This window comes from Lolium rigidum, chromosome 1 (assembly GCF_022539505.1).
Source record: "Lolium rigidum isolate FL_2022 chromosome 1, APGP_CSIRO_Lrig_0.1, whole genome shotgun sequence".
NCBI lineage: Eukaryota > Viridiplantae > Streptophyta > Magnoliopsida > Poales > Poaceae > Lolium > Lolium rigidum.
In genome coordinates this window covers 99,707,151-99,720,528 of record NC_061508.1, presented here as the reverse complement: position 1 = coordinate 99,720,528, position 13,378 = coordinate 99,707,151, and the positions used below count along the sequence as shown (strand labels likewise).

The 13,378-nt window shown below is 42.7% G+C and overlaps 1 long non-coding RNA gene across 3 annotated transcripts; it reads right to left on the bottom strand.

The window, feature by feature from the left end:
• Positions 1-2,920: 2,920 nt before the first annotated feature.
• Positions 2,921-8,506, bottom strand: LOC124678572. Of its 3 annotated transcripts, none has more exons than XR_006994534.1 (9): positions 8,392-8,506; positions 8,197-8,291; positions 7,270-7,367; positions 6,234-6,284; positions 5,935-6,060; positions 5,770-5,842; positions 4,800-4,901; positions 4,039-4,126; positions 2,921-3,249 (listed from the first exon to the last, which is right to left on the bottom strand). It is a non-coding gene; the product is annotated as an uncharacterized LOC124678572 (long non-coding RNA). The 3 variants fall into 3 exon arrangements; XR_006994537.1 differs by having other exon boundaries at positions 8,197-8,275; positions 8,392-8,487; XR_006994538.1 differs by having other exon boundaries at positions 2,921-3,245; positions 8,197-8,495.
• Between the last annotated feature and the right edge of the window lie 4,872 nt (positions 8,507-13,378).

The window sequence follows — 13,378 nt, the reverse complement described above, 5'->3', positions numbered from 1 at the left end:
CCACGTCCCGGGCCACCATACGCGACGTTTCGGCCGCTTTCGTCGGGCTAGGTGGCCTCAAAAACGAGAAAAAAAAAGTTTTGACATGCACCACGGAGGGACCAAAATCGTCGGCCATGGTACACCAGCAACCACGGCGCGACTTCAACTTCGTCGGCCATGGCAACTTTTCTTGTAGTGACTATGACACGACCAGATATTTCCTACTCAGTGAACAAGGTGTGTCAATATTTGCATGGACCGACCAGTGTGCATTGGATGGCTGTTAAGCGGATTATCAGATATCTTAAGTATACCATGCATCTTGGCATGAATATTCGGAGATCACAGTCTTTGCTTGTGAGTGCATTTTCGGATGCGGATTGGGCGGGATGCCCAGATGATCGCCGTTCCACTGGAGGGTTTGCTGTCTTTTTTGGTCCAAATCTGATATCATGGAGTGCTAGAAAGCAAGCGACAGTTTCTCGCTCTAGCACCGAGGCTGAGTACAAGTCTTTGGCAAATGCTGCTGCAGAAATTATTTGGGTACAGTCCATTCTTGCTGAGATTGGTGTACCGTAGCCCAAGGTAGCATGTCTATGGTGTGACAACCTTGGAGCAACGTATTTGTCTGCGAATCCGGTGTTTCATGCAAGAATTAAACACATCGAGATAGATTTTCACTTTGTTCGAGAACGTGTTGCGAACAAGCTCTTGGATGTGCGGTTCATTCCATCCGGTGATCAGGTGGCAGACGGATTTACAAAACCCCTTCCGGTGAAACAACTCGAGAACTTCAAACGACATCTGAATTTGGTACGTTGTGTTTGAGGGGAGTGTTAAACGAGTTGTATCTAGAAGATTGTTTCATGTATAGTTACCTTGGCTTGTACGTCAAGATGATTGTAGAGATAAACACCAAATCAGTTCTATAAGATTTGGTTGTTAGTTGTTGTAATTCGTATGCCCTTGTGGTTATATAAAGTTAACACACGGCGACCCTAGAGGTACGACCGATCCAATCTCTCTTTGTATTTTGATAGAGGCGTCGCTTCTGCAATGTGCCCAGTGAAATTAATTGCCATGTACCGATGCAGGTTCCCCGGGCCTAGCCTTGGGTGCCAACCCCCTCAGATGGCTCCAGTGTATAAAATGGGGCGTTGGCGCATCCATCCTCTCACACAACCCTAGTTACCTCCCCAATCCCCAACCCTAGCGCTGTGATCCACCTTCTCCCCATGCGTTCCATGCAGAGTTCTAGGGGCCGAGGTCACGGCCACCACGGCAGGAGCAGGGGCAGGGGCGGTCGTGCTAGATATGTGCCACCTGCATGCTCGTCGTCTCCTGCGAGCTCATCCTCACCTGCGAAGTCGAAGTGCAAGCACGACGAGTACTTCAAGTTCATCATCCGCATCACCGAGGACCCTTTTTGACAGAAAAAAAACTCACGGATAAGTTCACAGAATTTATGGCTGGCCGGGAGCCGGCCGCCGTGAACCTACGGTAAGTTAGATGTGGGCAGCCAATTTCGTGTCCACGATCTAACCAAAACAGACGCAGACGGGTAACTTTTAGTGATCGGAATATATCAAGCTCTGGAGATGTCATGGCACCGGTTCTATTTGAATCAGGAACCTTGGGCCAACATATTTATTTGGGGGCCAGCATCTACTGTAGCGAATGGCGTCATGATTCATTGATATGATTGGCGCGTACACCGAAGGTGAGAGCTAGGTAGCCGGGGACCGGAAATGATACGTGATTTATCCATGGCCACCGCGTCTACAGTCTACAAATACGCTCTGCTAACAATCATGTGTGGAAGTAGGACGTGTTCCCCTCTCCTCTGTCAGCGCCGCTATGTAGCTCCCCTACGTCTACCCCCGGCCACTGTGCCTACGTACCGTAGTTTTTTTCCGGTCGATCAGCGATTCCGGGAGAACAGAGCACGGACGCCATGGAATTACTGTGCCAAACCCTGCAAATCGTACACCATTTCCAGCAAAACTACCTACATCGCTGGGCCGACCGCCTGACATTCGGCTCCTTTTTAGTCCAGCAAGGTGGAGATAGCTGGACCGAGCTGTGACGGGCTCGGCCATTTCCGTCAACCCGCCCAAGGCCGTCTTTTACTTGGTGCCGCCGATATAGCCCATCTTTCCGTGGCCTAATCGTAGCATGGGCCTTCGCCCGTGCGTTATTGTGGGCATCCAGGAAAACTGAAACTGCTCGGTAGCGCGCGTGCGCTACCGAGTACCGTTTCGCTGAAGGCATTCGGTCGTGGGCTTGGCCCGTTTATCTCTGCTTCTCGTTCGCTTTCATTCGACGCATGCAAGTCTCGCTTCGCTACAGCTCTAGTTCGTTCGCTCGTACGCGTAGTTCAGCAAATACAGTACAGATCGAGTGGCGCTAGGCGCTAGCGAGCTGCATGCATGGTACGACCCTAGCTAGCATGGTGCACGTATCGTGTTGCTACCATCCTTTGTTCTCGAGTTATGGCATCTTTTATTCTAGCTACTAGATTTAGATGTGCGCCTTGGCGCACGACCCCGTAGAATTCGTATGTGTTTACGTTTTATATAACGGTGATAAAAATTAAGTGAGAAAATGGTAATATGTTTTCTTAGTTTTTCTTTTAAGAAAACGCAAGAGATTTTGCATTCGATTTTATTGAACAGGAAGAAGACATCAGGGGTACAACCTCCAGAAGGAGGAACACACACACGACACACACATACACGGTCATCCTCACCAAGCGACTACAACTTGGTAAGGAGGTGCCCTCGACTATAGACCATAACACAATCCTCATATTGTTCTTACTGAAGTAGGCATAACACAATCTAAAGCTAAAAGGTGTCTACTATATTATTCCTAATCAGATTTAAACCTAAATCTGAACCTGAACCTAGCAAACATTTGCACAGTAGAAAATGAAATCTAAGCAGCAAACTAAATCCACAAATAACTATTTTAAGTTTATTACATCCGATGAAATGGTATAATAATTCTTAAAGGCAAACAATCATTGATTTATTCTCAACTTTCTTTTGCTAAAAGGTGGAAGATAGAAAAATCAAGAATAGGTGGTGTGAAGAAAGCCTAAATTACACACTATAGGAGAAACGAAACAAAGCATGTGGCTGCTCCTTAAGGGACAAAAGTAAGGAAAATAAATTATGAACTGAAGACCTTTGCATGAAGGAGCAGCCACACCAAACTTGCCGCTCCAGCCTCTTATGCGGCAAGCCGCCTCCATGCTCTTCCTTCCTAAGCCAAATTGATATTGGGAAACCAACAAAAATTTCAGTAGTTGACTAATAGCATAATCATGAGATGTTGGATAATCAGAGACTCTTGGCGCACGATCCCGTGAAGCTTATTTCGATGTTTATCTTGTAAAGCTTATTTCGATGTTCATCTTGTACAACGATGATAACATTTAATCGACAGCACGAAAATACACTTCTTAAGTTTTACAAAAGTATGTTGCAACAAACACCTATATATATGCAGTGAACTACAATTCGTGTTACCATGTACTGGTGGCATACCAATTTATCTCGCCGACATTGTTTCCGTCCTTCAGTTGCCACCACTACAACGCTGTATCATAATTGAATCTAAACCTAGTGCACTTCTCATATATAAGCTTTTGAGAGCTCAACCTATTCATGTGCCTATACATTATTCAACTACATCTTCACTTCTTAGATCTTATTACAAACAGAAATATAGAGTGATCTCCTTGCACACAATCTGTGGACATTTCTTTAAGGATGAATGCCAATAATTTTAAAGTTTAAGAAATATTAAAACTATTCAACTACTGGGAATTGGCAGTTCATGGCATGAACTATCATCTGCATTCAATAATGAAGCTACATTGCATCTAACAAAATAGTGGTCATGCAATTAAGTTGAAATTAGACTACTGACTGCTATCAATTATGTATATATTGGAAATTAACCGCTGCTATCTTCTCCAAGGATGGATCATGCACAAATATTATGTTTTGTCTCTTAATATGATGAGAGATATCTTTTTAGATTTCATACATCCTTCAGCAGAGTAGATGTCTCATGTAGAAGGGCAACACGGCCGCCTGCTTATACCGTGAGGCAGCTCCTGATCTTATGGTACAGCCTGGCAGAAATAAAAATAGTTCAGCATATTCAAATTGAAAAAAAACAGTATAAGCTCACTTCCTAATTTTACTTGGGAATCAAAATCTTCAGACATAAACATAACACTTAGTCATTTATGCACTGGTTACTTGAAAATAAAGCAACATGGATTCAATTAAAAGGCTGCTTACATATGACCTTTCAGCAAAACAAAGCTATCGTTAACCACTAAGGGCATCTAAACCTCACAAAGATAAGATTTAAAGCTTCTCACAAATGCTATCACCTACAGAAGAAACTATAGTGTGTGTTACCAGGGACATTTCTAAGAGACAGTTCAAAAATCATTGCCCAACATCATCTCAAATTAAAGCTAGCCATACATGAGCAACATCCATCACTCAATATGAAGGGAAAGGTTTCACAAATTCATATACCATCAACTAATTATTTTAGCAGCTTGCTTCTACTCAAAATATCAGAAAACTGCATACAGAAAAAATAGATATTGCATAGGCAGCTCCCCTAGACCTCTGCTGTGCTAGCATCCACTAATTAGCAATTTTTACATGTTTCTTCACCTTCGCGAATTTGGTGTATCAATCAATTATGTTACCAGTCCACTCCGTTTAAAATGTGGAAAAAAATTGAACTGCAGAAAAGATGGATATTACATAGGTAGCTGCACTTACATTTGGCTGTCCCAAATCCCTGCCCTGCATGTATCATCCTACCTTTCCAGTATTGGTAGCTGACCATCTGTATATGTCTTCGTATACCACCAATGAGAAGAACTACCAGCCAAGAAGGAGAGCACATCAGTGCCGAATTAGAAAGCACAGAAGCATCACCAAATCAAGCAAAGCAGATAAGCATAGAAAGAGGGGGGGAAAGCTCAATTATTTACCGAAAACATTTCAGTGTTGCATGTTATCCTCTGGGAGAAAGTACAGAGAAATCTTTGATCTGAATACCGGGAGAAGAAACTGACACTATCTTCTACCAAAGTAACACATATATGCTTGAAAACAATAACCTATTGTGCCTAAGTAACATTATATGACCTCGCAGGAAAGTAATAGCTCTCTCATAAGTCATAAGCCTCTAAAATAAGAAGGCGATGGTGAAATCTGAATGAAGCTATTGCATCCAAAGTTCATACATGGTTGATAGTTATTCATTCACCACCGTTTAAAATGGCTCACCAAAGCAAAGAAGCTTGATAAGTTTTTGTAGTAAGAAACATTGTAATGCAGGCAATCCATATCTTCTCTGCTAGGACTGCGTGAAGAGCGACCCGAGCCTTAGTGTTCGTGAGAACAATTATGTATGACAATTCTTACGCTTCGTTATGGAGAATTAAAACATGGTCATAGTACTCGGCTAATAGTAAAATAGAACAAACAACCTCTATTAAATACTTGCAGATTAATAGTCACTGAACTAAATGTGTTTGCAGGGTATCAGCAGCACAACTCACAAAATGTCATGCTGCATACAAGAAATTTCAGAGCAAATCGAAGCGATGACAAGTAGTGCACACAATCTATTGAATTAGAATTTGAAATGGAGGGTGCACAACACCGAATCAGAACTACTAAAAACCTAAGCAGTGGTGTGACATTGCTGCATAATCAAGAACAAAAGCAATAAAAAGCTAACCTCATTTAACTGATATCCACCATACCCTGTTTACTCATGGACCAAGCTTGACATGGCTGTCAATAAACGAAACCTATGATTGCAAAATCACTGAAGCATCAATAACTCAAGTATAGCACGGAATAATAGAGAGAAATTTTTTACAGCAAATCGACATCGGATCACCTTAGGCACAGGTATTCATACGCTGACCACCATGCATGACGGAGGAGGAATAGGTCAGACCTGCATCTGTCCATAAACTGTAGGCAGTAGAAAGGAAGGAAGTATGAGCTATCCAATCAGATGCAGCTGCAAGTCAAAAATCAACATGGATTCACCATCAGGACAACCAGGTGTACCCCAACAAGAAGCAAATCAAGATAGGATCAAGATGGTTTGAGAATAGATGAGTATGTAGGAATGCATCCCATTTCTTAGAAAAACATGCCAAAAAATAAAACAATATTATGAGCACAACTTACCAGAAACAGCCGGAGTCTAACACAGATAACAAAAACGAGAAGGTGCGTGGTCTGCATCATTAGAGATCATTAACATCTCAATCCAGAATGTAATCTAAAGATCTTTCATGCATAGTCCATGAAAAGATAAGGGTCTGCAAGCATCATCGTTTCAAACATGAAACATCAACATAGGCTGCTGTTGTTTATGAATTAACATGCAGCAAGTCTTCACTAATTTAGAATATATCTAATAATGTTGCAAAGACATGAGGAAATGGGAAAATGTAGAGAAATATCACTTGTGCTTACTGTAGTGCAAAATCTGGAAACAATGGAAGCAAACAACTAATGTTGTTTATCCCAGGCATTTGTCAAGAACATTGTATCATGCTTACAAAATGCATACATAGAATCAAACAACGTATATACATATACAATGGTGAATTCACTCGATGCAAATGCAATGACTCGGCACTTAATATTCTTCACCTATAGCCCGTAAAATCTGGAAAGGTAAATTTGGGTCCAAAATAAATATTCACACCAATATTTTAAATGACCATTCAATCAAATATATGTCTAGCACTACCCTATCGCAATTATTTTGGTAATTGTTTGATCGAGAATTAGAATTAGTTTTATGGCATAGGAAAAATGATATTGTCTTCACTGAAAATGGCCAAATATATTGTACACAGTGAACACACGAAAGCTATCTCCCATCCTCCGGCTTTCCTGGTCTACAGAACTTGGAATAAAATCATGTATCCTGCTTCTTTGTTTTTTTAGTTCTGCTTGTAGAACAAGAAAAATTCTAGTTCTTTCCCTCATGTTTGGTCCTTCGGTATATGAAGCAGTTCCTTTTCTAACCCCTTACAATTTTCCATGCATGTTAAAATTACTCCTCAGAAATCTGAAGTTTTTCTTGCAAGTTTTCCAGTTTTCTTCTCTATGGATTTTTTCCCAACTCGATGAGCATGAACACCAACCAGAGAAAGCAAAGACACAAATGATTTAACATGTAGATTCATGAACAAAGAAGTAGGAAGCTCACTTGTGCCAATATGCTTTGCGATGTTGTGTGGCATCCTCCGGCCGCGAGGGTGGAAGAGGTGGAGGAGGCGAATAACTTTATTTGATCAAAGCATCCACCTACAAGTTTCCAAAGAAAATATACCAGCTTAATAGCATATCCTTGTTATAGAAAGAACTAATTTCCCACAACATATGCACATTTAAGGCAAGGATTTAGCTTAGATAGAATCATTTTCACCAGATCAAGGTCTATGCTATAAAAGCAAGCAAATGCTAGAGTCATTTGGTTTTACTACAATATAAGAATAATCATCATTCCAAAATAATATTGCCTCATCACCAGGTGAGATTCTTATACTGTATGGTGCAGAATTTTCAGTAGAAATAATTATAAACTGACATGATATATCCCCATTTTGCACAGACCAACAAACCAACCGGTGCTCCATTGGGGTGCAAGATTCCCACACGCATAAAGACCAACAAACCACCACCGTGCATACTGCTCCTAGTTACGCGGCAAGGACAGTAAGAAATAGAATTAAAAATTAAGTACAAGATAAGCCTGACTTACCCTACATATTTCACCCAGATGTGAAGTGCAAGATTTAATAATCGATGTAAAAAGGGCTACAAACACCTATTTCCTCTCAAAACTCGAGTGAGCATGGAATTGGATGCAGATAGGCATGCAACCATCAAGGTATTATATTCTATCTCTCCAATGAAATATATATGCCGTAGTACCATCAAAAAGGGCAATCGAAGCAAAAGAAAACATGAGAAACATGACCAATCAATCTAATGTAAGAGGCACATGCTATATTTCAAGAAATGGGCAGAGCCGCACCTACAGCAAGAACATGTCGAGGCCACACACCAAAAAGGCAAGACAAATAAAAAGGGGAAAGTTAAGAAACATGGCAGACTCATCACTAAGCCTCACCATAACTGCATTGAATCTTGAAGAATCCATCGTATGTTCCTCTCGTCATTGCCTCACTGCCAAGGAACACCACCACTGGCTGCAACTTTCATTAGCTAGGATTTCATCAAGCACTTTGTAAGCCATAGATAGAAACGGTCTGCACAACCACAGATGTGATTCACTGTTCCTTTGAGAAAGAGATGGAGAGAGAACCTGCTCATCTCTTTGAAGAAAAGGCAGAGGAGGGCAGACTGCTAGTCTGCTGGCCGGCTTCAACGCATCAAAGATGTGAAGGACGGTGGAGCTCCAACGGCCGCTCGTCCTAGCGACGGCACGGCGCGCGGCGGCCGTACGATCCTTGGCTGCGCTGCTCCCGTAGGCCACCGGCCACTCTTCCCGAACCAGCGGCTGCGATGCGGTAGAACGGATGCGGCGGCGTCGAGGAGGCGGAGCTCCCAGCCTCTTCTTCCGCGAAGGTGCCCTGCTCCTGCAGGTCGGCGGCGCGAATCGGGGCTGTCTCCTCGCCTACTGTCTCAACGAAGAAGACCACGATGGCACGCAGGAAGATGATAGGAGCAGGGATTGAGGAGAGGAGGAGGTAGGCCAGGGATTGGAGGAGGTACCTGCTGCTGACGGCAGGGGCAAATCGACCGCCGACGGCTGAAGCGCGCGGTCGGTAGAGGCGGCGCGGAGAGGAAGCAGGGGCGGCGGCGCTGAGGAGGCAGGGGCGGCGGCGCTGAGGAGGAGGCGGCGTCAGCGCTGAGGAAGAGGCAGGGGCGGCGGCGCGAGCGCAGAGGATGGCCGGGAGGATGGCGAGGCGGCGGCTGGAGGCGGCGGCGGGCGACGAGGGTGGGCGCGGAGCGGAGGCGGCGGCTGGGAGCGGAGGAGGCCGCCAAACGAGAGGGGATTAGGGAGAGGAGGAGGCATGCGAGGGATTGGTGGAGCGCTAGCGACGTCGGGCCGAGCGGCTTTCACACGACCCATGGATAAAACGCGGGTTCGTGGGAGGGCCTCGCGCCCTGGACGAAATCGACGGCGGAGATCGCGCCACGTCAACTCGATCTAACGGCCGAAAATCCAAAGCGCTGTGAGACCCCCTATGGGGGGCATCATATACACCTTTAGATGTGTTCTTCAAATCCATTGGGTAATATGCGAAAAAAAATTGGGTACAGATAATTTAAAATCATATGGATACAAGTAATGTTTAGGTTTGGATTTGGACATTCAGTACCCTCCCAAAGGCATATTTACTGTTATGTTTCCACCCATTATAGGAAAGTAAGACTCCAGGTGCTTTTCCTTATCATATTTTTCTTTGTTATTTTTTCTTTTCTTTTGTTTTCTAATTTCTTTTTTGTTGTTTTCTTTTCCATTTCGGTTACTTTATTATTTCTTCTTAGTAATTTATTTCCTTCTCCTCTATTTATTCTATTTTATTTATTTTTTGTAGCGAATAAAGGTATGTTTTATTCTTTAAGGGCGTTAAATTTCTTATTGTATATATTTTGTAGTCATGTTTTTTTTTCAGTTTTGATTGTTGTTCCTAAATTAGTTTCTTATGCTTCTTTAAGCTACAATTTTTATTTTTATTTCCTAAATTGTTCGTCATTATAGATGCGCATGTTCCAATTAACCTATAATGTTGTTCCTCATATTACCTCAAGTTGTTTCTCATTATAAAAGGTTTTATTACTCTCGTCCTATGGGGTTGTTTCCTCATATGATCCACATTGGTCCTTGATAACGCGTGAAGCACACGTCCGTTGGAAACCCCAAGAGGAAGGTGTGATGCCTACAACACAAGTTTTTCCTCAGTAACAAACCAAGGTTATCGAACCAGTAGGAGATGAAGGCCACGTGAAGGTTGTTGGTGGAGGAGTGTAGTGCGGCGCAACACCAGGGATTCCGGCGCCAACGTGGAACCTGCACAACACAATCAAAATACTTTACCCCAACTTAACAGTGAGGTTGTCAATCTCACCGGCTTGTTGTAAACAAAGGATTAAACGTATGGTGTGGAGAATGATGTTTGTTTGCGAAGAACAACAGAGAACAGAGTTTGCAGTAGATTGTATTTCAGATGTAAAATAATGGACCGGGGTCCACAGTTCACTAGTGGTCTCTCTAATAAGATAAATAGCATGTTGGGTGAACAAATTACAGTTGGGGAATTGATAAATAGAGAGGGCATAACAATGCACATACATATCATGATGACTAATATGAGATTTACTTAGGGCATTACGACAAAATACATAGACCGCTGATACATCCAAATTGCATCACTATTTTATATCATAATTTGCTGTTATTCATTGATATATTTCATATTGGGACACAATACTTATGTTATTTCATCTATTTTGCATGTTTCATGATTATTTGGAGATCAAGCACCGGAGCCGAGATTCTGCTCGGAAAAAGCACCGTCAGAATGCAATATTTCGGAAGATCAACTGTGGAAGGGAGTTTTTCCAAAAATCCTATTTTTCCAGATGACGAAGGAAGCCAGAAGGAGGGGCCAGGAGGACCCAGGGTGGGCCCACACCCTAGGGCGGCGCGGCCCATGCCCTGGCCGCGCCGCCATGTGGTCTGGGGGCCCACGACCCCTTTCGCCTCCTTTTATTCGCGAAACCCTTCGCCCCGAAGACCTAAGCCACGGAGGAATCCTCACGAAGGGTTACAGCCGCCTCGCGGGGCGGAGAACACCGGAGAGAAAAGAGCTCTCCGGCGGGCGGGAATCCGCCGGGAAATTCCCTCCCGGAGGGGAAATCGACGCCATCGTCACCGCCATCGAGCTGGACATCATCTCCATCACCATCATCATCATCTCCACCATCATCACCGCCATCTCCTCCGCAGCACCTCGTCACCGCCGTAGCAATTTGGGTTTGATCTTGATTGTTTGATAGGGGAAACTCTCCCAGTATCTATTCATACTTGTTGTTGATGCTATTGAGTGAAACCATTGAACCAAGTTCATGTTCAGATTGTTATTCATCATCATATCACCTCCGATCATGTTCCATATGATGTCTCGTGAGTAGTTCGTTTAGTTCTTGAGGACATGGGTGAAGTCTAAATGTTAGTAGTGAACTATGGTTGAGTAATATTCAATGTTATGATATTTAAGTTGTGGTGTTATTCTTCTAGTGGTGTCGTGTGAACGTCGACTACACGACACTTCACCATTTATGGGCCTAGGGGAATGCATCTTGTACTCGTTTGCCAATTGCGGGGTTGCCGGAGTGACGAAACCTAAACCCCGTTGGTATATCGATGCGGGAGGGATCGCAGGATCTCAGAGTTTAAGGCTGTGGTTAGATTTATCTTAATTACTTTCTTGTAGTTGCGGATGCTTGCAAGGGGTATAATCACAAGTATGTATTAGTCCTAGGAAGGGCGGTACATTAGCACAGGTTCACCCACACAACACTTATCAAAACAATGAAGATTAATCGAGTCGTATGTAGCGAAAGCACTAGACTAAAATCCCGTGTGTCCTCGAGAACGTTTGGTCATTATAAGTAAACAAACCGGCTTGTCCTTTGTGCTAAAAAGGATTGGGCCACTCGCTGCAATTATTTCTCTCGCATTTTACTTACTCGTACTTATTTCATCTCGTTACATCAAAACCCCCGAATACTTGTCCGTGAGCATTTACGAGTGAAACCTTCATCGAAGCCGCTTGTCAACACCTTCTGCTCCTCGTTGGGATCGACATTCTTACTTATCGAAGATACTACGATACACCCCCTATACTTGTGGGTCATCAAGACTATTTTCACGGCGCCGTTGCCGGGGAGTGAAGCGCTATTGGTAAGTGGAATTGGTAAGGAAAACTTTTATCGTTTGTGCTGATTTTATTTCTGCTCGCTTGCTATAAGTCATTATGGAGAGGTCTTCTCTTCAATTTCTATTTGGGAAATCTACTACTATCGCAACGGTAGTGGATGAGGCGCCGAGTGAGGAAGTGATACCATATAAAATACCTACGAAAATTATTGAACATGTTATGGATAACCGCTATGAAGGGGATGGAACTGTCCATCCCGGTGATCATTTATTGTTTTTGCATGAATTATGCGGGTTATTCAAATGTGCGGGTATTGCTATGAATGAAGTTAGGAAGAAGCTATTCTCTATATCGTCTGTCCGGTAAAGCGGCGCATTGGTATAAATTGTCTGAAGAATGGTGATTCTCTTGATTGGGAGGACATTGTGCCTTTATTCTATTCCAAATTTTATCCTCCAAGTGAAATTCACAAAGATCGGAACCGCATATATAATTTCCGGCCTCATGATGGAGAGAGTATTGCCCAAGCTTGGGGGAGATTGAAGTCTTTAATGCTCAAATGCCCCATTCATGAGCTTCCCGGTAATATTATTATTGATAATTTCTATGCAAGACTTTCTTTTCAAGACAAGACCTTGTCTGGATACTTCTTGTTACGGATCATTTACACGCAATAAAGAAGAGTTTAAAAGGGACCTTCTTGATCGGATCCAAGAAAATACCGAAGGATGGGAGAACGACAAAGATAGAGAATCGGTATAATTTATGATTATAAATGCATTGAAGCTTTTATGGATACTTGATACATTTCGTAATATTAGTGCTACATATGGTCTTGATTCTCAAGTTGCTGCAAACCTTTATAAAGCTTTTGCCTCTCATTATGAATTGCCTAAGAAGAATTTTGATAAGTATCATGAACCGTATAAAGATAAAATTGATCCATCTATTAATAAGTGTGTTGTAGTTGAAACTGCTGATCGCGTTATTCCTGAAGCTTATATTGAAAAAACTCCTTTTCCTGCTAAAATGAAAGAGTACTCTGTTATAAATAGTGCGGTTCATAAAAGTGAAAAGAAACCTAGAGAACCTGAGGAACAAATAAAAGTTGAACCTGCTATTGCCATAGTTAAAGATCTTGTGACTGAAAATGTTGAGGATGGTCATATTATTTTCTGTGAAGATGCTTCTAATATTGTTTCACATCCTAATAAACCCAAACAAGCTAGTGTTCCTATGCTATCTGTTAAAATTGGTGATCATTGCTATTATGGTTTATGCGATATTGGTGCAAGTGTTAGTGCTATACCTTATGAGCTTTACACGGAGATTATGCACGAAATTGATTCTTGTGAACTTGAAGATATTGATGTGGTTATTCAGCTGGCTAATAGAGAAACT